The sequence below is a fragment of the Mustela nivalis genome (assembly GCF_964662115.1).
Source record: "Mustela nivalis genome assembly, chromosome: 1".
In the NCBI taxonomy this organism is placed as follows: domain Eukaryota; kingdom Metazoa; phylum Chordata; class Mammalia; order Carnivora; family Mustelidae; genus Mustela; species Mustela nivalis.
In genome coordinates, this window is record NC_139020.1 from 109,687,011 (window position 1) to 109,713,321 (window position 26,311).

At 42.9% G+C, this 26,311-nt stretch overlaps 1 protein-coding gene across 7 annotated transcripts in view; it reads left to right on the forward strand.

The window, feature by feature from the left end:
* Window positions 1-7,621: 7,621 nt before the first annotated feature.
* Window positions 7,622-26,311, forward strand: part of IL1RAP (interleukin 1 receptor accessory protein) — a 134,330-nt gene continuing 115,640 nt past the window's right edge. For 3 of the 7 annotated variants that reach the window (XR_014301726.1, XR_014301727.1, XM_082694772.1), the window contains exon 1: window positions 7,622-7,831. The gene's annotated coding sequence lies outside the window, so the exon portion shown is untranslated. The remainder of the gene's footprint in view (window positions 7,832-26,311) is intronic. The other 4 variants (XM_082694774.1, XM_082694775.1, XR_014301728.1 and 1 more) reach the window with 3 other exon arrangements.

Genomic DNA, 26,311 nt, shown 5'->3' on the forward strand with positions numbered 1-26,311 from the left:
AAGGTATGCCTCTGATGCTGTGCTTAATAAAGACAACCTCTGACTTTAGGGAATGTACATGCTCCCTCAAGAGGTGCCCCTGTTGACTGACTCACTCATTTTCTAGGGAGGTTATCGCTCAATAATTCATGATTTCCCATGAATCGTATGTGCATGAATAAAGACTTTCTGGGGGAGTACTTTACTGCAACAGAAATGAAGATATTGGCTATCATAGAAAGTCAAAGTCTGTCACCTGTGGTAATGGGATTTTCTTGATCTGAGTACTAGTTATGTGCTTGTGTTTACTTTGTGAAATTCATTATGCTCTACACATGTGATAAGTGCAAATTTACATATTCATGTTAAACTTCCGTAAAATATTTATCTACAATAATAACAAAAATGCTAACAAGACAGCACTGCCTTAGCCTGGCTTTTAGAGCAGGGCAGAGAGCAAGGGAAAAAATGCCAAGTTGTAGAGTCAAAGCTTAAAACCCGGCTTTCTATCTTCTTAGCTCTGTGATGTTGTGCAAGCCATATTACTTCACTGGGCCTCACAGATTTCTTCATAAGTCTCAAATAGGATTAAAATAATTACCTATCTCCTGGAGATGTCCTATGTCCTGAAGATGACATGATGCTTGTAAAAAGCGCTGGGAGTAGAGAGCACCTGGCCCTTGGTAGGCATCAGTAATGCACACATTTGTTCAAACACTTTTTATGTCAAGCACCATTCTGGGATGTAAAGCCCAGCAAGTTAGAGTTCTTGCTCTCTAATGGTTCATTTCAAGAGGACTTCCCCCCTTTCTTTCAATATCTAATTAAAATACAGTTTTCCAGCCCTTTCTCCCACTACTTCCCACATGTTCTACAGACAGTAAGAGGATTCACCCCACTCTCCTTTCCCACCTTTCAGGGCCATGTGCAAGCCTCCCCTCTGGGCTTCCATGAACATTGTGCTGTGCTGTCTCTTTCCAGAAGCACTTACCACCTCGTGTTGCAGTTCTTCTATTTATATATGGCATAGAAGTTGGATGGATGAATAAATGAATGTTCCTTGTTCCATATAGTTGCTCACCCCTTCCCTTCTTGTCATCATGAATCTCAGTTCCACCTGTCTTTCCAGTCCCTCCTACTGGCTCCTTCTCAGTTTCCTTCCTTGATCCCCTCCAAACAGAAGCAACTTTCCTTCCTGCATACTCCAAAAGTATTTTATTTGACCTTTCTCATGGACCTTAGTGTAGCATGGAGAAGTCTGGCCCTCAGAAGGTGCTAAATCTGAGGCTTGCCACTGGATTCAACTCCAACCAGCTATGTGGCCTTAGGCAAGCAAGCTTCTCTGGCTTTATTTTCTCCAGACGAAAGTAGGGAAAACTAGGTCTATCTTTCAAAACCATTGTAAAGTTTAGAAATAATGCATGTCGGAAGGCTATGCCATGTCAGAGTTGTTCGTTGAAGAAGAGATACTATTCCAACCCTGCTCTGCAGAATCTAAGTAGACATTGTGTCTTCTTCTACAATGAAAGATCCATGCCTACCCTACCACAGCATCCCCCACAGGGCCTGCATAGAGCAAATGTTGAACCCATGTTTGAATAAACGAATGAGTAGAAGATAAAACAAATTTATTAATGCTGGTGGCAGAGAAAAAATCCCATACAAAGTCTCTGAATCCCAGAGGACTATTTGAAAACTCTTCTCTGGCGATGAATAATATAAGCGCCTGCCTTCTAAGAGATCATTCAGTTTTCCTGCTGCAGCACAGTGGGGGGAAAAAAAGAAGCAGGAGAGGAAGGCTGAATGACATAGCCCTCTTATAGTGTTGTAGGAACAAGCAAATATTAGCATGACTTTACCTGGCACTGATTAGTTGTTACTCACCAGATGGTGAACCACAAAGATTAAGTCTGCTCTAAAGAATATTGCGGTGGTTTGGCTTATGGGATAATATAGGTGATGATATTTCTATAAAGAGAATCCCTTCAATTTGGATTAGATTTTGGAGGCTGGAAGCTGGTAAATGTGTTGTTAACTACATACAAGGCCAAGTGAGCACCATAAAGGTAAGTTTCTCCTTTCTGCATGCAAAGTTCTTGTCTTTACATTTCCTGCTGTAGTGAAGTGTCAACATTGCATAATAACCATCCTCCAAGACTTTATTAAAATCCTGACCTTTACTTCAAAGCTTCTGTTTGGAAGGAGAAAAGCAGGGAGAGAAAATTAGGTCTTTTCTAACAGTCTCCAGGAGCTTTAGGCCATAGGCCAAGAAGACTCAGGCTGTCTTTTGGAAAACATGTCTTTGCCCGTCACCCTGTCACTCATCTAGATATGCTCCTGTGATGGATGGTGCAGGAGGAGCCTGACTATGAACACAAGCATTCCAAGGGAGGTGAAGCTAGCTTTAAAGGAGAAGCAACGGGAAGAATGGGGTTTCTGGTTCTGCGACGATGGGTATCTAGTGGAAGAATCTAGCGGCCTCTGAGCAGGACAGAATTCTTAGCACATAACAACTCCATCCAAACCCCTGTGCTAAGTAAGAGACTGGACCAAACTCTAGCGTGACTTTTAGCAGCATAAGGCTGTGCCCCTGTGATGACCCAGCCTCCCACTAAAATGCCTGTCTGAGAAAGCTCAAGGCTGCCAGGAAAATTTCCTGTCTGTTCTAGCCAACATCTGATGATAGGCTTCTGACCTCCTTTTCTTAGAGCATTTACTAAAAAGGGCTCATGATTGTGAATATGTATCTCAACACTGAAGGAGCTTTCTCAAGGACCTGAGAGCCACTGCTCTGAAATGTCATCATCAGGGAGGCCAGTCTCTGTGGAGGACAAGAGCTTAACTTCAATAACTGCCGACCAGCAGATACAGCTGGCCTAATCGTATTTACATTGGCCAATCTCCTGTAATTTTTTTTTTTCTGACTGTCCTGAGCCCTTCTCTTCCTTACTCCCTCATTCTCTTGAAACACTCGAATTTCCTCTGCACAAATCGTAATAAAGCTTAGTTGTTGTTTTTTTTTTTTTAATTTACATTTGAAGCATTTCTAGATTTCAAGCTGTCCGTAGTCACAGAAAAATCCATCTTCTTTGGATTTAACTAATGTCCAGCTGTGTTGAACTTTGACACCTCCATACGGAGTCACCTGACCCCGGGGCTCACCTCTACCCCTAGGCTAAGAGAGTTCTGGAAGGGAACCAGGAAATCCCCCCTTCACCTCTCTTCTTCCAGGGCTTCACGTCACATAGCCTGCTAGGTTGAGGGGTAGGAAGGAGGAAAGTCTCCCTCTGCACAGCCAAATTTCCTCTTCTAAACCACTTGACTTTCAATAATATTTGGGCACCTGAGCACATACCACTGGTGAGATAAGGCTGAGCTCTTAGTAGTCTCAGCTTAACAAAACTATGTTCAACCTGCTTGTCTACCTACACCTAGATGAACCAAACCAAGGGGAGAGGGGCTTTCATTAGGGGCAGAGACTCTAAGGAGCAAGAAGGAGCACTGACTTGGAAAACAGGGCACTGCAGAGGCAATGGGAAATGGCATGGTTGAGCCTTGCAAGGGGACAGCCAGAGAGCAGCTATTGGGCTTGGATGGAGACTGAAGGGAAAAGGGCTAAGTAATCTAAAAAGGGGGAACATAAAAGGACAGAGAAGGTGACATCATTAATTGTTTCATTGTTCACATTTTTCCTTTTGGCTCAGTCCTGCTCTTCACCTTCCATCCAAAAACTTAAAGTAGAATGTCTCTGCTCTGTACTTTCTTTCCTCTGCACCCAGCCAAGAAAAGCTATTTATTGTTTTATTTCTTCTCTTCCAATTATTCTGGCAAAAAAGATGTAAATCAAAGGAAGGGGCAAGGAACTGGTCACTTAATATCTTTGGGTCTCAGTTGAATCATGAGAGTTTTGGACTGGATTCATAGTTTAGCAAATGTTTAATAAATGAGTAGTATGTCCAGACTACTGTCTATATGCTAGGGAAATATCATATCTCCCTCCTGGAACTTACATAGCAGTGAAGGCAACATCCTAAAGACAAATTAAAAAGAAAAAAAAAAAAACAGATAGGAAATGAAAGTAGTATTTGATATGGTTGTCAGGAAAGAGTTCCATGAGAAGGTGACACCTGAGCAGGGATGTGAATGAAGTAAGGGAGCAGGCCAGGGGGGAAGAGGATTCCAGACAGAGGGAACTGGAAGAGCAAAGGGCCCAGCATGAGAACATGTTAACATGGGCAGGCAGCAGAGAGGAGCACACAGTAAGAGACCTGGAAAAGTAATTCAGTGCCAAATCATGAAGGATCTTGTGGCTACTGTAAGCACTCTGGAAATTTCTCTAATCATGATGAGAATTCATTGAATATTTGAGAGCAGAAGATGACATTTTATTACTAGTAAAAATAACAATTAATATTTTATAGTACTTCATGTGTGCCAGTCTCTTTTCCAATGAATTCATTTAATTTTACAACTCTCTGATGTAGACATTATATTATTAGTTAATTTTACAGATGATGAAACTGAGGCACAAAGAAGTTAGGTAAATTGATCAGTTATATTAATACGTTACAGATTTTGACCTTGAACCCAGGTGGTCTGCCTCCAAGGTCCTTGCCCTCAATGCCTAGCCTGTATTTATTCTGATTTCTATTGCTCAGACCCTCAGAAGTGTGAAAAAAGACCTTGGAGGCAAGAGTTTAAGCAGAGGGCCAATGAAGGGAGAGAAGAAGTGAGATGTGGGGTGTGGTGGTTGTGATGAAGAGAAGTAGTGGTGAGATTTGAGCTGTATTTTGAATGTAGAGGAAACAATATTTGCTGCTGGATTGCAGCATATGAGCTCTGAGAAAAAGCCAGGGATCCATGGTGAATCCAACTTTCTGGCCTGAGCAACTGAGTAGAAAATGGTGTTGCTTACAAAACTGGGGAAACTGGGAGAAGGGGTGGTTTGGTGAGAGGTGGAAATAGTTGTTGTTGTTTTTTTTCCTAATATGTAAGGTTTGAAATATATATATATATATATGAAACACCCAAGAAGATATATAAGGAAGCAACAGGGTAAATACGGTCTGGGTTTCAGACTGTAGATATAAATTCGTGGGACATTGTCACACCAATGTTTGAGAATGCTACATGTCTGGATGTGATCTCCCACGGAGGGAACATAAGCACATCAAGGATAGGCTCTGGGCCATTCTAACCTTCAGAGATGATGAAGAGGTGAAGGATCCAAGAAAAGAGTCTGGAAAGGAGCAGCAGATGAATCAATGGAAAACAAGAAGTCAGGTAAGAAGGAGTTCGAAGGAGAAACTGATCAACTGTGGGAAATGCTGCTGATGGGTCAAGTAAGATGAAGACTGAGAATTAGCTACTGAATTTGGCTAGGAGGAGGTCATTTGGTACCTTGACTCTAAAGTGTTAGGGCCAAGAGTGAGCATCAAGCATCTTCTACACACCCAACACTGTTAGGTGCTGACACCAGTGAGATCGTAGTCTCAGTCATTCATTTATTTAGGGGACAATTGTTCACTGAATGCCTAGTATGTGAGTTTGAAAACATTTTTTCTTAATTGTTATAATAACATTTTGACATTAAAGCAAATTTTAAAATTATGCCTATACTCTCATAATCCCAACACATTAACACTTTTCCACATTTCTTTCAATTACTGGACATACATTTCCATAATTATTACACAAAGTTATTAGTTATTTCATAAGCCTTTTTTGTTTGTAGACATATTTTCGTAATACCTTAATTTGACAGCAGATATTTTATTGTATGAATATACACCATTAGTTATTTCCTCATTTTCCATTCCCAACCATTTATGTTATCTTCAGACTACAAGAGATATTACAATGATTGTTTTTCTGTATGTCTGTCATCCTCATTAAGCTATGAGCATTCCTTCCAAGTCCAGGATTATATGTGGTTCAGTTTTGAACCACCAACATGTCCCAGGCACTCAGTCTTGACTTCTAGGAGGTATAGTGGAGCAGCTAATAAGAAGAAGACTCACTGCCTTGGTTCTTATCTTGTGTTCTCCACTTGTAGGTTTGTAGCCATGGGCAAGATACAAATTCTCTATAGCTCATTGATAAATTACACATCATAATAGTACACTTGAATGAGCTGATATATGCAATGTGCCTAGTACAATGTAAGCACCTATATAAGTGTTTGATAAGTGTATAAGAACAAGCGTCCATGCCCTGAATATGTTCAACAAATGAATAATAAACCAAGGAACAATTTTATTTGTGCTTTGCACAGGTAATTTTAAAATAATCTTTTGGATTATTTGCTTTTGGGCTCAGTAACCATATTGTGAGCATGTACTACGTGTCAGGTATCCAGAGACAAATAATAATTTCTTCGGATTAATTTCCCTAAGTGATATCAGTAAATGCAGGAACAGGAACATTTCCACAGCTTTGTTTATCCTATTATTTTGCCTTGGGGATTTCAGCTCCTTGAAGGCAGGGGCACTGTCTGAATTTCACACTGCTGGCCATTGTTATAGAGACTGCCACCTGCTAGTTCTGACTGCTAGTTCGTTCAGCCCCCTTTCTTTTTTCATATCCTTTTTTTCCCTTTGCTTAATTGCTTTCTCTGGATCTCGATTTCTTGGATAATTTAATAATATTCAATTAGGTAACTCTGAAGGTGGAAGGAAAAAATCGAGGAGGTGGTGGTGGGCAAGGCATGTGTGAAGAGACAAGTCTATGTGGTAGACAGCCTTTGTGAGGAGGGGTCAAAAATGGGGACAGGTGACGACAGGGCACTGCCAGTCAGGAACAAATCACGAGGGACTACCAACAGAAGATTCTTGAACAAAGAACAATGAAGGTCATTATAAACCCTATTAGGATGATTATGCAGACTACTATCTAGAATAGGAGAGAGCACTTGAGGTCTCTGGCAGAAATCTGGAGAAACGGGAATGAATGAAAGGAAAGAAACATTTTTTGAGATTAGTTCCTTCTAGAACGATTCATTCATTCATTCATTCATTCATTCAATACACATGTACTGGGGGCCTATTTTGTGCCAGGCACTGTGCTAGGCACTGGGTATCCGCCCGTGGAAAATATAGATTCAGTCCTGCTGTCATGACCATTTGTTTGTCCCACGACTGTCACTTGTGGCGAAGCAAGAGCTCCGGAACACCAAAATTGAGTCTGTTTCTTCCTGTCGCACTCTGTGCTTGGCACATGGTGGGCGCGCTCACATCCTGTAGTCTGAACTGATTCATGGCTTTGGTGCAGCAGGACAGCTAAGTACACAGAGCCGGGGAGAAAAGGCAGGGTGGCATCGATCTCGCCTGGAAGACCAGGACCCTGCAATGAACGCATGTGTGCAAATCTGTGTATAGTGGGGGCGTATCTTCCCAGTGCGCCTGGCAGCGGGCCAATCACCGGGACCCACCCTCTCCTCTGCGGGCGCGCTCAAGCCAGCCCAGGCGGCGGCGGGGCGCAGACGGGGCCAGGCGCAGCCTCGCGTCGGTTCGCAGGCAGGCCCAGCGCGGCTCCTCCTCGCCGCGGGCGGGGCTGCCCTCGGTGCCGCCCCGCGGCCGGGGCTCCGCGAAGCTCGGAGTGCCGGGGGCTGGCGAGCCGGGGCGGCGGGTGGAGCCCGGCAGCGCGGCGGCGACCAATCGCGCCGCGCAGGGGGAGGAGCCCCAAAGGGGGAAAAAGAAAGTGCGGCGGAAAGTAAGAGGCTCATTGGGGGAAGACTAGCCGGATCAGGGTCCCCGGGCTCTGCTTTGGCCAGACTCACCGAAAGAAGCAGTGTCGGGCGACCCTGCCCACTCATCCCACTGGTTCTCTGCGCCCGCTCTGCTTCCCGAGAAAGGTGAGTCTCTCGCTGTCGTGAGGGCTCGGAGGAATCACCTACCCACAGAATCTCAGGGTGGAAGGACTCCTGAAAATCGTCTCGTTCAACCCTCCTATTTTCCAGAAGGGCAAACTGAGGCACAGAGCGAGGCAGCAGCTGGGATAGATCACACAGCTAGTTAGTGCTGTGGTCGGGTCTCGAACCCAACTGTCCAGAACCCCATCTTTGCTTTGTGCAGATTGAGGTACCGCAGTTTGGGGACGGCTGCGCGTTGCTGCACCCCAGTTCCAGCCCTCTGAGGGATCTACCCTGGCGTACCCCCGCCTGGGTATCTCTAGAGCGTTGCTGCGAGCGGTGAGGATAGAAGAGGGCAGTGTGTCCCAGCGTGTCTCGTGCCAGGAGCTGTGACAGCCCGGGGAAAGGCTGCTTGCAGCCTCGCTCCGTCCTCCCCTGACCTGCTTTCTCAGAAAGATACCCCTGCCGAGGGTGTCTGGCTGGCTCCTGGGGGAGGCGGTAGCGAGGGGAGGGACGTCGGGGCGCGGATGACTGGGGCTGGTACTCACAGCTGTCTCCCAGCGCGGGGAGGAAGCTGGTGGTCCCGTAGGGGATAGGATGCCCCTCGGTTAGGAATGGCTAGCTTCATGGAGCCATGGCCCCCGTCACTTCTGAGTGCCGGGAGGCAACAAGGAAGCTGAGTTGAAGGGAAAAATCACAAGCAGAAAAGCAAACTTCTGCCGTTTTCTTTAAGAACCAGTACCCAGTCAGTCTTCCCTCCACCTCCGGCCGTGAAATTGAGATGCACCGCCGCTGGGAGGGCTTCTGCTGCTCCTTTCCACAGATCTTGGGTTAGCTGCCAGCTGAGGAGGAGTATTTAGACCTGGTTTTGATTCCAGCTCTGCCAACTATTAGCTGTGTGAACTTGGTGGGGCAAGTTATCCAATCTTCTCGGTACTCAGTTTTTGCCCCTGGCCGCCACTGGGAGATGATAAAGATCACAATGAGCCCTGAGGGTAGTTGGAAGGATGAAATGGGATAATTCAAATGGTGTGTCTAGCGCAGTGCCTGACTTGACATCTGGTTAATTTGAGATTGGTGGACACTATTGTAAATATTGTTACACACTAACCCTGGAGACAGTGGATTTTCAGAACGGTGATTTCATACTACCTTAAAGTGACTTTTTTTTTTTTTTTTTTTTAAATCTGGAATGCTGTAGCATTTTCTTATTTGGAGTTTGAACAGCTTTTATAGAAAGTGTTTTCTGAGTGCTGTCTCCATGTGACTTTGATCGTGGATGCTTGAGCTGGAAATATCAAATTAATGTTTCTCAGTGATGCCGAGCCCCCTCGTTTTTAGGCCAAGCCTCTGTCTGTGAAGCCCTGGTCTGAGGCACCCTTTATTTGCAAAGACGGTCTTGAATTTGATGAGAAGTAGGAAGACAAGAGAAGTTGGAAGTTCCTTTTATGTTACAGACTGTGCTAATCCTTGTTTTCCTGCTGTCTTAGGTCAGACAAGCAACTTTATATTTTCTTTAATAGAGGAAAACAGCAACACAATTCTCATGTATTTCTTTGGGATTATGCCATGATGTTGCTAAATTCAGTCCCTCTGGACACAGACATACCTTATTTAAACATAAATACTACACATACTTACTCTAGTCGTCCTTAATTATTGTTATTTTAAAATGAATAAGTCCCCTCACATATCCCCACGAGGCTCATGAAAATGGATTTTATTCTGATTGACTTTATACAGTTATTTACTAGTGTCTCCTGGCTATGCCGTTAAGTCCCCGAATTGAGTGTTCAGCATTTATAGTTGGCTGCCTGCTTCCCAGTTCCTTCCATTTGCGTGGGGTATTGATGAGTGCATAGGAGGGGGTGTGATACATCTTGAGGGAAGAGAAGAACTTGGCCGTGCCCCTGTAGGTACCTCCTGCACCAAGCGTTTGCAGGGGATGGGATCTCTTGCTTCCATCAGCCTGTTCTGTGTGCATGCATTGTGTGTGATCAGTGGGCCAGGATACGTCTGACCCTGTGCCTGAGAACTAGGGGGCTTGTGGGCAAAAGGAAAATGTTAAAAAATAAGGTCAGAACAAGGGGATGGAAGGGAGATGGGAAGGTAATTTTTTTGGTTCTGGCTCTTTAAAGAAAGGATACCCAGTTATACCTTTCCTCCTTATCCGGATTATTTGTTACAAAATTCATACATATAGATAGATAGAACTTTAAAATTTCCAAAACATATCCCATATATATCTCTTTCTTGCTACTTGCAATAGCCCTGAGGGAAGGACACGGGGGGCATATTAATGGTGGAAGGAGCTTAGGTTTTGTGGTCAAATTCAAATTTCAGCCCTAATTCCTCTGCAGCTAAGTCATACTGAGCAGTTTTTTTCACCATTTAGGGCTTTTGTTTTACTCAGTCCTAAAATGGAAAGGAAAATGCTTACCCCGAGAATTCGTGTGAGGATAAAATTAAGTGGAATAATGTAAAATCTGTGTAGTGAGTAGTTGCTCATTAAGCGGTATCTCTTCTTAGCTGGTCTCAAAAGAGATTGAGTGAGACTCAGAGAAAGGAGAGGTTGCTAAGAGTCACATGGTTATTATGTTTCGGCCTGGGAGTAGAGCTTACACCTTGTAATTTCTAGTTAAGGGTTTTTCCCTGTCACACCCTACCCCGTCACTGCTCCAATGAGTTCTTTAACAATTTACTCAGTTAAGGTGACCTTATTGGGCTGGTGTAGGGGATCCTTTCTGTCCCAAAGAGGAAATTTCCTTGCTGAAGGAACAGCCCATAAGCGTGCTCTGTAGAGGTTGGGCGGGGGGCGGGGGGGGGGGCGGTCAAGCTCCTAGGAGAGCAAGTTCAAAAGCCCTGGATCTCTAAGGCAACATTCCGACTCTCCTGCCTTTAAATAATGCACCTTCCATTCCTAAGAGGAAGGGGACTGTGAAGACATGAAGTTCAGAATTATATTACGTATTTCTTCCTGTTCTGAGTGTTTTCTTCTATCTGTCATCCTTGTGCTAATTCATAGGGCAGTAAGAAGGTTGTACAACAAATGTCATGAGTGACCATTGTGTTCTTCACTTCTCTCACTAATGCTGGGGCTACAGGATGGAATGGAGAGCAGTAGGCAGAGGCAGCATTTGCAAAAAAGACCACTCGCTGCTTGTTGACAGTGCTGATCACTGGTCTGGAGCCTCAGTCCTCCCTGTGGAAACTGATGGCTGCAGGCTTATGTAGGAAAATGAACAGATCTGTTTCTGGCCCAGGCAATGGGGCCATTTATCCATTGAGACTCCCCATAGGCCATCAGGTTTCTCTGCTTTGCAGCAAGCAGACAAGCTTGCAAATGCAGTTCTGGGAGAAACGTTTTTGCTCCTTGCTTTTGGCATTTGGAAGCATATGTTTGCCAAAAGGTATCCAGTTAGCGTCATCTTACCTGGCACTGTTAGAAAAGCAGAATGTGGCTGGACGAAATCGGAGGAGGAGGCAGAAGAGAAAATAATAATAATAATAAAAAAATAAAGGTTATCTCCAGCATACACACAGTTTCATTTGTTGCTCAACTTTGTCAGGGCTTCTGCTGGTGACACAGATGTAGGATCTGGTGAGTCACTGTTGCCGTGCCCGTGAAATATTAAAGAGAGCCACCTACTGTGCTCTTTGCAAATTTTGGAAATTGCTCTGTGGGTGAAATAAAAACCCCAAAGAATGGAAAAGTTACAGAACATTTGGCATCCGATCTTTTGTGGGATTAATTCGGTTTAGCTACTCATTGGCTCAGGTTTGTTTGTTTGCTTGTTTTCTCTTTTAGAAATTGAGAATGTACCAAGGGGATTGTGGCACTGATGGGGTGCCATCAGTGCTACCTGGTAGCCTGACTTGATTCTGCCCAGCTCTGGCACCTGGGGCAGTGTCGAGTTGTAGAATCTGACAGGGACCTGAGGCAAGTTAGGGTACAGTGGTGAGCCTCTGTCTCCTCAGCCAGGAAACAAGAACATTGATGCCTGCCCAGACGCTGGAGTCCCTATCCCAGCACCTTATTCACGGGAGGCATTTAATAAATGTGAATTCTGACATTAGTTCTTTCAATTTATTAGTCTGTTAAATTGTGAAAATCAAAACGTAATAGTTATTTGCTACTGAACTCCATTGTGGATTGTACTGTTTTATAAGTATCACCTCATTTAATCCTTGCAGTGACCCTGTGTATTTTTGGAGGCAACTGAGGCTCAGAGATGTTTAGTAGGTTGAAAAGTCTGAGACTGTGTGGCCTCTGGACTAGAAATGAGAGCCTGGACGGAGACCGATGACCCATCCATCCCCATCCTGCCATTCTGAGTCTGGGATTACCTTGCCTGGAACTGAGAAGTCTCTAGCTCTGGGCTTCAAATGGGAGGTTCTTCTGCCCCAATACATTGTTATTTTTCCTTAAGATTCCCTTCCACTCCAAAATTCTGTCTCCATATCTCATTGTAAAAGTCGAAGCTAGAAGGGGAAAGGGGGATAAAGAGAAAATACCCTTGTGTTTTATGCCAAGAGATCTATTTTCCGGTCAAACAGAGGAGGGCAAAGGAAATCAGCATTCATTGGTGCGTGCACTTCTGTCATTTCACGTAAGCATAAAAATAACTCTCAGATATATATTATTATCTGCCTTTTACAGATGAAAGAACGAAGGCTCAGGGAGACTTACGGACTTGCTCAAGGTTAGTCAATTAGTAAGAACTAGAACTGGTGTGTTTCAGAGCGCAAAGGCATCTGGGCTACCTTACGGTGTTTGCTAGACACCACACCATCAAATCGGAGGACTTGGAGAGTTAGATTCAGGAGTGCCCGCTCCCTGTGTCCACATACCTTCCCATCGCAGTAGCCGTGTCCTTTCCTCCTCTACCTTCTCCTGCTGCTAGAATCCTTGCCTCATTCTTCCCAGTCTGTGGGACCACATGGAATGCTCCTACCGTCTTCTTTCTATCTCTACTGTGAATTTCAAACCTTATTTGTTTGTTTTTACTCTGGGCCAGGAATTTGTCCCCATTGTTTCTTGTCCAAGTCCCTGATTAGTGCCTAAGCAGCGGAAGAACATAGCACAGTGCCTTGTATGTAAAAAGTGGAGTGAAGGGAATGATGGCGTCATACTGTGTCGGGTGGGTCCAGGGTTGACATTCTCGTTTTCTTACACTTCACTCTATTACTAATTATCTCAAAGGCTGTCTATATAAACTTGGAAGGTAGCTTTCATTTCCTTTAATGTTATGGTTACAAAACCAGAAAAAACGCTAAGGAGTCACAGTCTCTAAGAAAGTTGGACATCCCTAGCTCAATGATGGACAAAAAGACATTTTTATCCTAAGAAAAAAGGGCATTTTGCAGCAAACGTAGGGAAGGAAGAGCTTGCTTGCATGTATTGACAGCAAGGCCAGTGTCAAGTGTCATAAATTAATTACCTGAAAGAAAGTAGGAAGTTTCCAGGGAGGTGGGCAGCGGCAATGAACTTCGATCTTAAGATTTCTAAAAACAGTGAAGAATGAGCATCCATCTGGCTATTATTTGATATAATTGGAATAAAGACAGGTGACCTTTTATATCTAGCTTCCATCCAGGAGAAGGCTGTGGTTTCTACCTGTCTGGCACATAAGTCCTTATGATTACACTGGCTTCCTTGTTTCCCAATCAATGCTAAAGGCAACAGAAAAGAGAAATAGTCATTTTATAAACTCTAATATCTGAAAGTGTTCTTTTCATAGGTAACACAGTTCCTTAAGCCAGTTATGGTTAGATGCTATGGTAACTTTGCTCAAGTTATCTGGTCTGTCTTTGCTTTCTTATCTCTTCTTTTCTTTTTTTAAAGAATTTATTTATTTGAGAGAGAAAGAGAGAGGGCGAGAGAGAGAGAGCGTCATAGTGGGGAGAGGGAGAAGCAGGCTCCCTGCTGAGCAGGGAGTCAGACACATGGGCATTGATCCCAGGACTCTGGGATCATGAGCTCAGCCGAACGCAGGTGCTTAACAGACTGAGCCACCCAGGTGCCCTCTGTTTTACTTTCATCATCTATAAAACGGGATAATGAAACCCATTTCATCAGGCTTTGATAGGTGTCAATCATATGCCATAACATTTGTTAAGGGCCTGATGCATTGGAATTTTAACCTTCATTATGATTAACAGCTGCCGTGATACTCAGTTGCATGCCCAGATTGATATGGGAACAGAAAGTGTAAGACTTAGATTCAAATAATAACAGTTTTAGTTATGTAGAACTTTAACCACCCAAAATGACTTTTATTACATACATAGGCACATACATTTTTTTTTTTACAATAATCTGAGGTAATTAAGGCATGCGTTGCCAACAACATGTATATCCTGAGTCTGAGAGGTTAAATATTGCTAAGGCCACACAGTTAGCACGTAGTGGATCTGGGGCTTGGACCCCAGCTGTCTAACTCCAAGTTATGTTTTTTCCCCCCACTTAATGATTCAGTCCAACAGCCCCACTGCTGGTTAATTGCTTTTCCTTCTCAGAGTCCTTTTTCTCACTTCTAAAATGAGAAATTTAGACAAGGTGCCTTCTAAGTATGATATTCTATGAATCTGTGTCTGTGGAGTGATGACTTGGGAGATACCATGAAAAGCTAAGAGAAGAACCGTCGTGTTCTTTCCACAGAGGAATCCACACACCATGATGTGGTGGGGGTCCCGAGTCCCAGATACCCAGCAGCCTAATTGTCCTCAGTGAGACCCACAACTGAGAGCCACATTGGGAGTTAGATGCATAAAGACACCTTCCGTGTCCTTCAGGATGTGATTCTACCACATTCCTATGACCTGTTAACTATTTTCCTCCTCAGGATCCAGGTTGGGGGCTGGGAAGAGAGAATAGCTGGCTGGCTTATGCACACTGACATTTATTGTATGGGAAATGAAAAAAGAGAGGCTTTTCATATAAAGCAAGCTCTGTATCACCATTAATCACCATAATCTTCCACAAAGAAGTAAAGAGATAAAATATTTGGCTTTCATTTGAATTTTAGCATTATGAGTGCATATTTTCTGCTTTCTTCTTTTGAGCTAATTTAGTGCCCATGGAAGAAGCTTGGCTCTCATTGAATAAATATAGGAGTTCTTTCAACTTACAGAAATGATGGATGCTGGAGACTGGAAATACACACTAAATAGCACTTTTCTGGAAGATTAGACTTCGGTTTCCAATTAAAGAATGAAACAATGGCAGGGTTTGGAGACTGAATGGTTAGAGTTGGTGGTGGAAAGTTGGCTGGTTTAGAGTCATTGAATCCTAGATATTGCTTGCTTAGCCTGTGCATACTTAGTTTCCTCATCTGAGAAATGGCAATTAGCATACTCTAGTTCTCTCCTAGATATATATTACCAAGGTTAAAATCAGATGAAATGTTTAAAATCCCTAGCACTTAATATCAGGCACCCAAAGCGCCCTCCATAAACATCCATTCCTCTCCTCACTCAGCACTGTTATATACCCCAAAGCCTCAGCCCTATGACACAGATGAAGAGGGGGTGTGTATTGAGTAGATGTTTCCACTGGTCTAAGGAAAATTTCCCCAATTTGATGAACAATGGGGATGGTAAGGATAGGAAGTGAGAGTGATGTTTACCTTAAAATATCTGCAAAATTTTCATGTGGAGGAGGAATTAGACTGGTGAGAAATTGTGGTGCATGGACCATCTCCATCTGAATCATCTGGACAACTCATTAAGGAGTAGGGCCTCTGCACTGAAGTCTCAGTATCACTAGATCAGAATTTTCTACATCAAGAGGGAGCATATTGTAGGAGTCTGGAGTCTTGCTACATAGCTTCATATTCTGGCTCCATTTGTATAATTCTGGACAAGTGACTTAATTTCTTTGTGTGAGATGAGATAAACACAATATGTAACTCTTTGGATTGTTAGTGATGACTAAGTTAATACAAATGAAGTTCTCAGAATGGTGACTGGCACAAGAAACCACACATTATCTCGTTCAGTGTGTAAGATGGTCTTTAAAATACCTAGTAAGGCCATGTATGATTTACATTGTTTCCTGTCTACCCCACTCTCTCAGATAACCACGAAGCTAACTCCTTCATCTCCTTGAAACTTTTGCTGCAATGTCTTCTCAGCAAAGCCTATTTGGTTGCTTTGAATAAACTTACCTCCTTCCTGCTTCCCATCTCCACCCATGCCAGTGTTCATCTCACTGACCCACTCTGCTTTTCCGTTTTCCATAGCGGTTGTCACCTTTACCAGCTTCCACATATTTAGTCTGTCCATTGTTTATTGTCTAATTCACCCCCTACTAGACCGTAACACCCACAAGGCCAGAGACCCCACTCCTTGCTCTATCCCATGAACAGGGCCTCACGCATAGCAGCTGCTTAGTCATGAGGAAATGATGAGTAAATACATGCATAGACAGGGATATATATATAAATATATATATATATATATAATTATTTGTCCTCAAGGGGTAGAAAGAAAGAGTTGGAACTGGACAAGAAAATAAATTACATATGTAATACTGAAATTAAAAAAAAAACCAACTTGTTTCATACACATATATATACACATGTGTATACACTAATACACATATGTATGCATATTGCCTTGAGAAAGTGGCATTTAAATTAAGGGAAAAGCCTGTGAAGGAGCCAAGAGGGTCTGAGATCATGATTGAGGTGGCAGGGGCCAGGTGAACGGGGGAGAAGGACTGGGAATAAAGTCCCAAGATAAGTTGGGAGGTCACCAAAAGGATTGAAGGAGGGTGGTGACCAGGTGTGCTGTATTTGGAGCCAGAGAGTGAAGGAAAATGGAAGAATTTATGTATGAGTTAAACTGCTTTGATCTCATATAAGGTCCTATGAACAGAGGAGAAAGAAAGTTGAGTCATTTATAGACTTCCCCATTAGAATGTCTCAAAACAAACACACACACACACAAATAGGTACAAGAGGCAAAACCAGATTCCTTTGCTTTTTCTCAAATGATATCATTCTTATTTCCACATGTACCAAGTAATGGGTGAAAATGTATGCACTGTTGCTCAATTCAATTCAGCTGGAAATTTTACAGTTCTTGTGTAGGTGTTTTATGTAATCAGACCCCCCAAAACACTGGACCCAGAGCTATTTCCTTATAAGAGCTATTTCCTTATATTTTCCTTATAAGATTCTTAGTAGCAGTTTCTGAAATCCGATGTATCAAGGAGTAAGCATATGAAAGGCAAATTTAATTCCACGTAAGATCAATTTCTTCTCTCTGGCTCTCCAAATGTAAATGGTGCCTAACTCTTCAAGAAGTGGAACTCCTCTGTGAAGTCTTTACTGATATGGGTATGTAGTCTCACATATGCCAGGCATCTTTCAAGTGCTTTACAAATATTAGCTTGTCGAAACCAAAGAATAACAGTCCTCTATTATTTCTCTTTGTAGAACGGAAAACCGAGGCTCGACGTCACGGAGATTAGTTAGCGGTAGAGCCAGTATTTGAACTCGGGGCAAGTGTAACCATTTGGTTACACAAATATAACCATTCTTCCCTCTGATTGTAAGTGACCCTGAATATTCTTTTTTCGTCTTTATTTGTCCCACTTCATGGTGATTCATTTGAAGGAGTAGTTCAATAAATGTCTTGAATCAGTGAATGCATACGTGACCTATTCTTTCACGTTATATTATTTCATTAGCATATAGTGATAAAACGTGGCTTTTAGACTGAGACGGTCAGTATAGGGTCATGCTACTCACTGTCTCTGGGATATGGCAAATTTACTTAACATCTTTAAACTTGTGTCCTCATCTGCATTGTTGGCACAAGAATAAAAGCGTCGTTAGGATTAAGTATGTGCATGAAGTGCTTAGCACAGTGCCTGGAACATAATTAGTGCTCAGTCCATTTGAGCTATTTTTATTATTTTTTGAACTAAAATAACCTCCCCAAACATGCATACACTTACATACTCAGGCAGTTTTTCAGTTGTGCTTATTTTATTAACTTTCTTTAAAAAGTCAGAGCCAAAGACCCAATCATATAATCAGTGATACTAATTTTGTTCCAGGAAATTACAGTCCCTTAACCTCAGCAGAAAACTCCTGCAGGTAGAAGGACTAGTCCTATGGAATGATGTGGGAGCAACAATACTGCAGGACTATCCTGTCCATCTCTGACATCTGACATACCTGCAGACAAGTATTTCTCACCCTGCCCACCCTCCTCCTCAGGCTGACCTGGCTTGTGGGAAAGTTATTTTGTACTCCAGTGATGGTTTGAGAACATTCTGGGTGACAAAAAAGGAAACACAAGAAGACTCCTATTTTACCCTAGTTAACACTTAATGAGACTCATTAATAGAATGTACTGGAAGTTTCGGACCTTTTGCTAATTCGTAGTCACTCACATTGAGCCTGTGCTTCTTGTGTGCCAAGAGCTGTGCTGAATGCTTTGTTTTTATTGTCTCACTCAATCCTGTTACAATCTTATTTAAATTTTAAATTTTAATTTTAAACTAGGGGGGGAAATGAGAGTGTTAAGAGTTGCCTCCATAGGTGTATCGGGGAGGCTGTGATGATAAAATCGAGTATTTCTTGCCGGTGTTTTGCCACAGCTTTGCTCCAAAATAGACTGTGCAGGGTTGCAGCACCGTCGGACTCTCTGGGGACCTTCCCTGCAGTGAAGAGATGTTTGGCAGAGAAATGAGGCAAAGGTTGTATGGGGAAGGCAAAAAGCTTCATTCTAGTTGACAGTTTATTTTGCCCTGGAAGAAACTAGTAACAATGAACTCAGTCCTCTTTTGCTGATTGCATTTGCTTGCTTCTTTGTAAGAAGCCAATATGGTGCTGACATACAATGACCTTCTTTGTTTTTTTGTTGTGACATACTGAAAAGGTGTAACTTTTATTGTCCCACCTCTCCCAAGTTTGATGATTTCCTTGGAGGAACTGTCCACACATACAACAACGCACGTGCACATGCTCACAAACATGAGGACAGTGCCCCAGTCATAGCTGACACTCTCTATATATTTGCTTAATGAAAGCATGAGAAAAACAAAACAAAACAAAACAAAATCACACACACACACACACACACACACACTCCCCCGCCCCAGAATGGTAGGGACTATGGATTTTTTTTTTTTAAATGGTAAGATTCGGTATAACTTTTTCCAAAATTTTTGTTTTAAAAATAATTTCAGAAGAAGATTATTCTAAGATATGTGGTGTTATTTCATCTTGGTGATTCAGGACAGCTTATTGGAGTGGACTGTAATTCCTTTAAAATTTATCGAGATGAGATCATTTACCCATGTACTAAATGGCCCTAGACTGGTATACTTTTAAATTTGTGTAATCTGATTTTCATAAATTTTCTGACCTCTCTCTCTTTCATTGTCTGCTATTTTTTTTCTTGCTTTCAGCATGTCTTGCTGTACAGCTTTCTTTCCATTCCCCATATAATTAGCTGTTTCTGCTTTACTCTAGATTAGGGAGTGGGCTCATGAGTTTTGTTAGAACTGTGTGTACGATAAAAATAAACAGGATTGGATTCGGCTCTTAGACAGGCTCTTCTCTAAGGGAAGGGGGTGGGAAGTGGCTACCAAAGAGTCTCCACACGAGAGAGGCTATGCCATATATAGGAACTCCAGGTTTTAGTTACCTGTGGTATTAAAAAGGGACTGATAGGGGCGCCTGGGTAGCTCAGTGGGTTAAGCCGCTGCCTTCGGCTCAGGTCATGATCTCAGGGTCCTGGGATCGAGCCCTGCATCGGGCTCCTCCTCTCTGCCTGCCTCTCTGCCTACTTGTGATCTCTGTCTGTCAAATAAATAAATAAAATCTTTTTTTTTTTTTTTTTAAAGGGACTGATAGCATTGATCATTCATTTACTTGTTTGGGCCATAAGCATTTGCTGAAAACCTTTTGTAGGCAAGACACAGGTGGATACAGAGATTAAAATATAGTCACACAAACACAACCCCTGAAGAATAAGAATTTATAGATTATTTTGAAAGATGAGATATTCACAGACAATCAACTTGTATAATATTTAGAAGAGGGTAGGAGTAGATAACATAACTTTAATAGATTATGGAAAAACATGTTTAGTTTTTTTTTTTTAATTTTTTATTTTTTATAAACATATATTTTTATCCCCAGGGGTACAGGTCTGTGAATCACCAGGTTTACACACTTCACAGCACTCACCAAAGCACATACCCTCCCCAATGTCCATAATTCCACCCCCTTCCCCCAAACCCCCTCCCCCCAGCAACCCTCAGTTTGTTTTGTGAGATTAAGAGTCACTTATGGTTTGTCTCCCTCCCAATCCCATCTTGTTTCATTGATTCTTCTCCTACCCACTTAAGCCCCCATGTTGCATCACCACTTCCTCATATCAGGGAGATCATATGATAGTTGTCTTTCTCTGCTTGACTTATTTCACTAAGCATGATACACTCTAGTTCCATCCATGTTGTCGCACATGGCAAGATTTCATTTCTTTTGATGGCTGCATAGTATTCCATTGTGTATATATACCACATCTTCTTGATCCATTCATCTGTTGATGGACATCTAGGTTCTTTCCATAGTTTGGCTATTGTGGACATTGCTGCTATAAACATTCGGGTGCATGTGCCCCTTTGGATCACTACATTTGTATCTTTAGGGTAAATACCCAATAGTGCAATAAAAGCCCTTTCTGGAGAAAACATGTTTAGTTTTAAAGAGACAGCTGTGCCATTCAGGAAGGGGTTTCGAGGACCTGGTGTCTGAAGAGAGTCTTGAATCGATGGGCAGGTTTTGGACCTAGACTAGAGGGGAAGAGCAGTGTACAAGTTAGGGTCCAACCAAGGGAGCATGAATGAAATGGGTGGGTGATATGGAATATGGGATTTGTCGTAGGGATTAGACCTACAACTGCGGAAGAAGCTGAAACATTTAAGTCCAAAAGAGGACAATGGGAGATGAGAAAAAGTCACTCACTCAGGACCCTAAGGAGAAGGTGGCCAAGAAGTCTGTGGAAGACCACTTCCACCTCTGGTAGGCAGGCCGTTGGGAAGAAAAAAAAGCTGGATGTGAAAGGGAAGAGAAAACCTGGAAACATGAGGACAAGCTGCAACCCTTAACTGTCTCTCACTGTACCTAACCTAGATGATGTGGGTGGCTCGCAGAAGTTGCTGGTGGGCTTAGCCACAGAGCTCTGCACCTGCTGGCCTTGGACTTGGAGAGGTTGGAGGGAGAGATTTGTCAGGAGCTGAAGGCATGGTGGGTGTGGCTACTGCCCCCTCTTAGGAGGTCAGCCACTAGATCAGCAATGATGTATGTAAGAGGCAGTTAGTAGTACCCAGGGGCCTACAAAGGCTTTTGCAAAACAATGGATACTGCTGCACTTTTCCCATCCAGATCTCATGTACAGTTCCCTGTGGCTATCCCTAAGAATCATACAGAGAATGGGATTCTGGAAAACACAATTCCAATAAAACTAAAGTGACACAGTTTAGTTTGGAAAGGAGTTTAGGAAAGGAATGGGGGGACAACTGAACATTCTATTATCATAACCCAGGCAAGGAAATTTGCTTTCTTCTATTTTCACTTGGGAAAGTGACTCAGAATCATAAGTGATTGTTCAGAACAATACTAAAAATATTAGTGTACAATTGCAAGCCAAGGTGATTTGATGTATGGCTAATATGTTGACTCTAATATCTTTATGGCAAACCTTGATAATGACTCTTTAAAATTCCCTGATGATTCTGCCTCCAGTATGTGAAAGGCTAGAAAAAGTGTACATGTAGCTGGAACATTGACCAACATGAAACTGGCTTATACAACCATGTCAATTCCATTCTGAGAGAAAGATCTTATAAAAATAAATATCACTTACTTAATTTAGTAAATAATGCTTTTTGGCTTTACTGAGTAAAGAGTAAGAGTATTCCTTCTGTTTGTCCAAGTGCTTAACAGTTTGCAATGACTTACATGTCCCTTATCTCATTTGATTTGACAAGGACTCTGTGAGGTCGGTTCAGTCTGAATTCGCCTAAGTGGCAAAACTGAAGCTCAGAGGCTGTGGTAACCATCAAGAGCCCACTTATCCCTTGATTCAAGAGCACTCACTGCACTTGCGTAGATTCAGTGGACACCTTGCTGTGGCGCATCCCTCCATTTCGCACTAGGCACCTCTGCCTGATAATCTTGGGGCACATTCCTGGTTCTTCCATGTTCCTGTTCTAAATCTGCCCATAGTTTTGGGACTTCATTACCTCTAAGGTCTTTTAACACCGTGCAGGCCCTTTGTAACCTTTCTGTGACAGTTCCACCTGTCTCATCCCTGACCCCTTTGTAGGTTTTTTGCTTCTTCACACCAAAGCACAGGACACCAAATGCAGGGTAAAGAAGAACTGCTTTACCAAAGCATACCTGAACAGGTATCTTAACACCCCCAGGAGATCCACACATCTTTGAATTAGGTCATTCTCTAAGTCTTTCGTATCAGCGTTTCCAAGCACATACTCCCATATGTTTATAAAACCTATCTCCTGGCTTCCTACCTGTTGAAACACAGCAGAACTTAACTCATTTGTCTTGACTTATTTAAAACACACACACCTACTGCTCTATCTGCTGAGATGGCAACGGCCAACAGCGAGTGAATACAAAACCTAAAACCTCTATTCAGTGCACCCTGAAGAGTTTTGGCCTCTTAGAGGGGTCCTTAAGGCATACCAAATTGGAGAGACCACCTCAGGTTCTGTGCTTTGGGGTGTGTAGGATTTTTGCAGTTACATCCAGAAATCAAGCCTTATTATCTGTCTTTACACAGACTACTCTCTCTCTCTCTTTTTTTTTTTTAAGATTTTAAATATTTATTTGACACAGAAAGAGAGATCATAAGTAGGCAGAGAGGCAGGCAGAGAGAGAGGGAGAAACAGGCTCCCTGCTGAGCAGAGAGCCCGATACAGGACTTGATCCCAGGACCCTGAGATCATGACCTGAGCTGAAGGCAGAGGCTTAACCCTCTGAGCCACCCAGGTGCCCCTACCCAGACTACTCTTAATGGTCCTCCAAGAATGCTACAAAGTTAGGGTCAAAGGCTAAGCTCCTGGTTCTGCCAATACAACAGAGAGGGATTACAGAGTTAGCCGAAACTCTGTAATTCGTCTTCTAAGTTCTGGTACAGTGTACTTTCCACTGTAATGTGCTGCTTCTCTTGCTTTCATTCTCCCACGTGAGAACTGACCTCATTTCACCCTACCAGAAATATGGGTTTTCTGCTTCCTGCATTGCTATGCTATGTAAGAAAAAGTTCCGGAGAATTGAAAGCTAGACTTCTGGTGATAATAATAAGAAATAATAGCTGTGAAATCAGAGTGTTTACTGTGTGCCAGGTGCTTTATAATATGATCTCACGTAATCGTTATACTTGATTCCATGAGATGCTTGACCCGACCCAATTAGGCAACGGAGAGTCTGTGTGGTTAAGAAGCTTACATAGCTCCAGAGGATTTGAGTTCAGTGTATGTGAGTCTGAAGCCCATGCTGAAACTTTATGCTTTCCTTCACGGTGCTGAGGAACGCCTTCTGTCCTGTGGCCCCATCCAGTTTGCCTACGGGTTCGTGGGCATCTGTGACAGATGTTCGGTTACTTGTACACTGATCAGTCTGACAATTCCCTAGAAATCCTGCTTGAGCTAACCCACTGATCATTTTGCTTCCTCAGCTCCTTTTTCAATTTCCTTTTAAGCCTAAATAGCATAGGAAGTGCCTTAATCAATTGACACCAGCTCTTCCTAGTTTAATGATCTTTTCATTTTGTCAGTATCCTTTTCTAACAATTGAAGTTTAGAGCAAGGAAGGGAATAAGTGCTTTGCAAAAGCCTTAGTCGCCCATTTTGGAAAGTGAGGTCAATGGAGATATGACAGTGCTGCTTTGAAATGCCAGAACCCCTGGGCTAAATGCCCCCCCCCCCTGCACCCGCCAGTGTCTGTGGAAGAGAGAAGACCTCTGATATGGCACCAGAGACTTCAACCAGGACAAGTAGGTACAAATTCCAGAGGATCTGAGTCCAGCTCAACCTAAGGAGACACTTATTACAGTACAGGCCATATGAAAACTAACTCGGTAATGAGTACATCCTCATTAGAGATATTTAAAGAGGGACTACACATCCACTTGGCAAGGATGTTAGAGAGATATTTGAATTTTGGAAAATGTTTGAATCAAAATGATATTTGAGGGCCTTTCCGGCCTTGGGCTTCTGTGTTGAATTCACTTAGAAACTTCATATTGGGAATAAAGCTTTCCCCTTGTTATAATTAACACCAACTAGTGATGTCGCCTCCTCCCTCCCCCCATGCTTTCCCCTTCGAACAACTGCTCGATTTAAGAAGGGGCCCTAGGATGAGGAAGGATGTGGTTCTTTCCCGCTTGGCAGCACTCCGTGTCAGAATGGAGGACTTGTGTCTGGGCCTGGCACCGATCCGTCGGGGCCTCTCACCAGCCCAGTGGTGTCTGTGACCGGAGCACGTGGGAGGTGCACATCCGTGGAGGAAAACCTCCCACTGGCTGCCGGCTCAGGATTTTAAAATTTTTTTACATCACTAATGAATACAGTCTTGCCCAGGGCAGGCCTCTTGGAGGAATGGAGACACACCCTGAAACAAGCCCTAGTCAGCCCAGACAAGCATCCCCTGAGAAAGAGCCACTCTGAAGCTGGCAGCATATGAGAAAGTGTCTTTGAGAGCAGTTTCTTCTTGCCGTTTCAAAGGAGAGCCGCTTGCAGGCCAGGATATCAGGAGGGCAAAGCTCCTTTTTCCCCCGATTTTCTTTCTTATTTCTTTTTTAATTGGCTTACCACTAATCTGAAAGCTGCGCCGTTCGGAAATGATAATCCTTTGATTGAACATCAGAATTGAGGCACGGCCTCGGTTCTCGAAGGAAGGAGTGGTACAATGAGAGAAAGTGTCCAAAAGTTGATTAACAGCTTTAAATTAAAAGAACAAAACGAGGCAAAACTTAATAGCAGGTCATACCGACCAGTGCCATGTGTAAGAATAGACGGTGCTTTCCCATCAAATCCAGTGATCTTTCCCCACAGGATTTACAAAGACCTTACCAATCTCCAACCTAGGTCAACTTTTTTTTTTTTTTTTTCTTAAGGAAAATGTTATAACTAAGTATGTTTTGCACAAATCTTTCATGTGTGGATATCTCAAAGTATGAAGTGCTATTATAGGGAAGCTTCAGGAGCTCACAGCTGTCTTGTCCCCAGCAGATAAACATGTGAAAAACTTCATAGCTGCGAGGACTCCTTTTAGGGATCTGGTCCAATACTGCCTGGAGGTAGTTTGGCCAAGATCCCCCATGTACACCATAAATCTTCACAGAGTCGTGGGAAGAGAACAGCGGCTTTTGCTTTGCCGGCAGCTGACTCGCTGTTCCTGCGCTGTCTTCCTTTGACACAGGACCATTGCCTGTTTAGATGTGACTCTTCCTTGGGATATAAATGGGGTGTTATTTTTAGGGGACCTTATATTTCCTAGTAGTTTTTCAAAGTTGGGAGGCAGTGTGGCTTTATCAGAGGAAAGTATGAACTGGGAATCAGAAGCAATCCCACATTTTCACGAGCAGGCTCTGGACCTCCTGAAAGTCTTGCATCCTTCCTGGGCTCCTATTTCCTAAATAGTGCCCAAATAAATAACACTATTTGACCTCTAAGGCCCTTTCTCGTTTTCTAGAGGTGATCTTCATAAGAAGACAGAAAAACAGGGAGAGAATTAAAAAAACAACACAACAACCAAGTGGAGTATAGGGCTTAGGAAAAGAACTCCCCACCCCCTTTTAAACAGAGCTCAGAATGTCTTTGTTGCAATAAGCCTTTGTAGCAAATATGTGAAACTTTGTCTCTATTGCATACTGCCTGGTACTTGGATTTCCCCTATTTGTCTCATTTCTATTTGCTAAAACCTGATTAGAAACATGAATCATAGCCCTGAGGAAACTTTGAGATCTTCAGATTCAGTTCACTCACTTTACCGGTAACAACCCCAAGGCCCCTGCCCAGAGTTACACAGAGCCTCGAATGGGTTTCTCCTGCCTCCAAACGCAATTTTCTTTCAAATACACGGCCTACTCAGTTTATTTAGCAATGATGAGTATTCAGAGAAAGAGTCAGGCTAGATTCTCAAAGTCGAATGATCCTCAATAATACTTTACAGGCTAGTGAGGAGATACACACACACACACACACACACACACACACACACACGACTTGTTTTTTCCCATGCTAAATGTGTTGGATATAGTTCCCTTTTGTGCAGCCTTCTTCCTTGCCAATAAACACTGCCTTGCATTCTCCTGGGCTTAGAACATTTACTTTTCCAAGGAAAACCGTGCCTTACCACTCACTCTGTTCTCCAGCGGGACCACTCACTTTCACATTTCTGATCACAGGATTGCTTGAAGGTAGAACCT